This window comes from Littorina saxatilis, linkage group LG5 (genome assembly GCF_037325665.1).
Source record: "Littorina saxatilis isolate snail1 linkage group LG5, US_GU_Lsax_2.0, whole genome shotgun sequence".
Lineage (NCBI taxonomy): Eukaryota > Metazoa > Mollusca > Gastropoda > Littorinimorpha > Littorinidae > Littorina > Littorina saxatilis.
Window position 1 is genome coordinate 1,310,023 of NC_090249.1, and position 5,000 is coordinate 1,315,022.

The window sequence follows — 5,000 nt, forward strand, 5'->3', positions numbered from 1 at the left end:
GAATAGGAATGGTGGTGCCAGACAGATGTCAGGATAGGAATGGTGGTGCCAGACAGATGTCAGGATAGGAATCTTGGTGCCAGACAGATGTCAGGATAGGAATGGTGGTGCCAGACAGATAGCAGGTTAGGAATGGTGGTGCCAGACTGATAGCAGGGTAGGAATGGTGGTGCCAGACTGATAGCAGGGTAGGAATGGTGGTGCCAGACAGATGTCAGGATAGGAATGGTGGTGCCAGACAGATAGCAGGGTAGGAATGGTGGTGCCAGACAGATAGCAGGGTAGGAATGGTGGTGCCAGACAGATGTCAGGATAGGAATGGTGGTGCCAGACTGATGTCATCAGGATAGGAATGGTGGTGCCAGACAAATGTCAGGATAGGAATGGTGGTGCCAGACAGATGTCAGGATAAGAATGGTGGTGCCAGACAGATAGCAGGGTAGGAATGGTGGTGCCAGACAGACAGCAGGATAGGAATGGTGGTGCCAGACTGATGTCAGGATAGGAATGGTGGTGCCAGACAGATAGCAGGGTAGGAATGGTGGTGCCAGACTGATAGCAGGGTAGGAATGGTGGTGCCAGACTGATAGCAGGGTAGGAATGGTGGTGCCAGACAAATGTCAGGATAGGAATGGTGATGCTAGACAGATGTCAGGATAGGAATGGTGGTGCCAGACAGATATAAGGCCAGAGTAGGAATGGTGATGCCAGACAGATAGCAGGATAGAACTGGTGGTGCCAGACTGATAGCAGGGTAGGAATGGTGGTGCCAGACTGATAGCAGGGTAGGAATGGTGGTGCCAGACAGATGTCAGGATAGGAATGGTGGTGCCAGACAAATGTAAGGCTAGAAATGGTGGTGCCAGACAGATAGCAGGGTAGGAATGGGACAGATGTCAGAATAGGAATGGTGGTGCCAGACAGATGTAAGGATAGCAATGGTGGTTCCAGAGAGATGTCAGGATAGGAATAGTGGTGCCAGACAGATGTCAGGATAGGAATGGTGGTGCCAGACTGATAGCAGGGTAGGAATGGTGGTGCCAGACTGATAGCAGGGTAGGAATGGTGGTGCCAGACAGATAGCAGGGAAGGAATGATGGTGCCAGACTTATAGCAGGATAGGAATGGTGGTGCCAGACTTATAGCAGGATAGGAATGGTGGTGCCAGACAGATAGCAGGGTAGGAATGGTGGTGCCAGACTTATAGCAGGGTAGGAATGGTGGTGCCAGACAGATAGCAGGGTAGGAATAGTGGTGCCAGACAGATAGCAGGTTAAGAATGGTGGTGCCAGACTGATAACAGGGTAGAAATGGTGGTGCCAGACTGATAGCAGGGTAGGAATAGTGGTGCCAGACAGATAGCAGGTTAGGAATGGTGGTGCCAGACAGATAGCAGGGTAGGAATAGTGGTGCCAGACAGATAGCAGGTTAGGAATGGTGGTGCCAGACTGATGTCATCAGGATAGGAATGGTGGTGCCAGACAGATGTCAGGATAGGAATAGTGGTGCCAGACAGATGTCAGGGTAGAAATGGTGGTGCCAGGCAGATAGCAGGGTAGGAATGGTGGTGCAAGACAGACAGCAGGGTAGGAATGGTGGTGGAAGACAGATGTCAGGATAGGAATGGTGGTGCCAGACTGATGTCATCAGGATAGGAATGGTGGTGCCAGACAGATGTCAGGATAGGAATAGTGGTGCCAGACAGATGTCAGGATAGGAATGATGGTGCCAGACAGATAGCAGGGTAGGAATGGTGGTGCCAGACAGACAGCAGGATAGGAATGGTGGTGCCAGACTGATGTCAGGATAGGAATGGTGGTGTCAGACAGTTAGCAGGATAGGAATGGTGGTGCCTGACAGATAGCATGGTAGGAATGGTGGTGCCAGACAGATGTAAGGATAGGAATGGTGGTGTCAGACTGATAGCAGGGTAGGAATGGTGGTGCCAGACTGATAGCATGATAGGCATTGTGGTGCCAGACAGATGTCAGGATAGGAATGGTGGTGCCAGACAGATAGCAGGTTAGGAATGGTGGTGCCAGACTGATAGCATGATAGGAATGGTGGTGCCAGACTGATGTCAGGATAGGAATGGTGGTGCCAGACAGATGTCAGGATAGGAATGGAGGTGCCAGACTGATAGCAGGGTAGGAATGGTGGTGCCAGACAGATGTCAGGATAGGAATGGTGGTGCCAGACAGATGTCAGGATAGGAATGGTGGTGCCAGACAGATGTCAGGGTAGGAATGGTGGTGCCAGACAGATGCCATGGTAGGAATGGTGGTGCCAGACAGATGTCAGGATAGGAATGGTGGTGCCAGACAGATGTCAGGATAGGAATGGTGGTGCCAGACTGATAGCAGGGTAGGAATGGTGGTGCCAGACAGATGTCAGGATAGGAATGGTGGTGCCAGACAGATGTCAGGATAGGAATGGTGGTGCCAGACAGATGTCAGGATAGGAATCTTGGTGCCAGACAGATGTCAGGATAGGAATGGTGGTGCCAGACAGATAGCAGGTTAGGAATGGTGGTGCCAGACTGATAGCAGGGTAGGAATGGTGGTGCCAGACTGATAGCAGGGTAGGAATGGTGGTGCCAGACAGATGTCAGGATAGGAATGGTGGTGCCAGACAGATAGCAGGGTAGGAATGGTGGTGCCAGACAGATAGCAGGGTAGGAATGGTGGTGCCAGACAGATGTCAGGATAGGAATGGTGGTGCCAGACTGATGTCATCAGGATAGGAATGGTGGTGCCAGACAAATGTCAGGATAGGAATGGTGGTGCCAGACAGATGTCAGGATAAGAATGGTGGTGCCAGACAGATAGCAGGGTAGGAATGGTGGTGCCAGACAGACAGCAGGATAGGAATGGTGGTGCCAGACTGATGTCAGGATAGGAATGGTGGTGCCAGACAGATAGCAAGGATAGGAATGGTGGTGCCAGACTGACATGATAGCAGGGTAGGAATGGTGGTGCCAGACTGATAGCAGGGTAGGAATGGTGGTGCCAGACAGATGTCAGGATAGGAATGGTGGTGCCAGACAGATGTCAGGATAGGAATGGTGGTGCCAGACAGATAGCAGGGTAGGAATGGTGGTGCCAGACAGATAGCAGGGTAGGAATGGTGGTGCCAGACTGATAGCGGGTAGGAATGGTGGTGCCAGACTGATAGCAGGGTAGGAATGGTGGTGCCAGACAGATGTCAGGATAGGAATGGTGGTGCCAGACTAGTGTCAGGATAGGAATGGTGGTGCCAGACAGATAGCAGGGTAGGAATGGTGGTGCCAGACAGATGTCAGAATAGGAATGGTGGTGCCAGACAGATGTCAGGATAGGAATGGTGGTGCCAGACAGATGTCAGGATAGGAATCTTGGTGCCAGACAGATGTCAGGATAGGAATGGTGGTGCCAGACTGATAGCAGGGTAGGAATGGTGGTGCCAGACTGATAGCAGGGTAGGAATGGTGGTGCCAGACTTATAGCAGGATAGGAATGGTGGTGCCAGACATAGCAGGATAGGAATGGTGGTGCCAGACTTATAGCAGGATAGGAATGGTGGTGCCAGACTGATAGCAGGGTAGGAATGGTGGTGCCAGACTTATAGCAGGGTAGGAATGGTGGTGCCAGACAGATAGCAGGGTAGGAATGGTGGTGCCAGACAGATAGCAGGTTAAGAATGGTGGTGCCAGACTGATAACAGGGTAGAAATGGTGGTGCCAGACTGATAGCAGGGTAGGAATAGTGGTGCCAGACAGATAGCAGGTTAGGAATGGTGGTGCCAGACAGATAGCAGGGTAGGAATAGTGGTGCCAGACAGATAGCAGGTTAGGAATGGTGGTGCCAGACTGATGTCATCAGGATAGGAATGGTGGTGCCAGACAGATGTCAGGATAGGAATAGTGGTGCCAGACAGATGTCAGGATAGGAATGGTGGTGCCAGACAGATAGCAGGGTAGGAATGGTGGTGCAAGACAGACAGCAGGGTAGGAATGGTGGTGGAAGACAGATGTCAGGATAGGAATGGTGGTGCCAGACTGATGTCATCAGGATAGGAATGGTGGTGCCAGACAGATGTCAGGATAGGAATAGTGGTGCCAGACAGATGTCAGGATAGGAATGGTGGTGCCAGACAGATAGCAGGGTAGGAATGGTGGTGCCAGACAGACAGCAGGATAGGAATGGTGGTGCCAGACAGATGTCAGGATAGGAATGGTGGTGCCAGACAGATAGCAGGGTAGGAATGGTGGTGCCAGACAGATAGCAGGGTAGGAATGGTGGTGCCAGACAGATGTCAGGATAGGAATGGTGGTGCCAGACTGATAGCAGGATAGGAATGGTGGTGCCAGACAGATGTCAGGGTAGGAATGGTGGTACCAGACTGCTAACAGGGTAGGAATGGTGGTGCCAGACAGATGTCAGGATAGGAATGGTGGTGCCAGACTTACAGCAGGGTAGGAATGGTGGTGCCAGACAGATGTCAGGATAGGAATGGTGGTGCCAGACAGATGTCAGGATAGGAATGGTGGTGCCAGACTGATGTCAGGATAGGAATGGTGGTGCCAGACTGATGTCAGGATAGGAATGGTGGTGCCAGACAGATGTCAGGATAGGAATGGTGGTGCCAGACAGATGTCAGGATAGGAATGGTGGTGCCAGACAGATAGCAGGGTAGGAATGGTGGTGCAAGACAGATAGCAGGGTAGGAATGGTGGTGCCAGAAAGACAGCAGGTTAGGAATGGTGGTGCCAGACAGATAGCAGGGTAGGAATGGTGGTGCCAGACTGATAGCAGGGTAGGAATGATGGTGCCAGACCGCTGCTAGGGTAAGAATGGTGGTGCCAGACTGATAGCAGGGTAGGAATGGTGGTGCCAGACAGATAGCAGGGTAGGAATGGTGGTGCCAGACTGATAGCAGGGTAGGAATGGTGGTGCCAGACCGATGGCAGGATAGGAATGGTGGTGCCAGACAGACAGCAGGGAAGGAATGGTGGTGCCAGA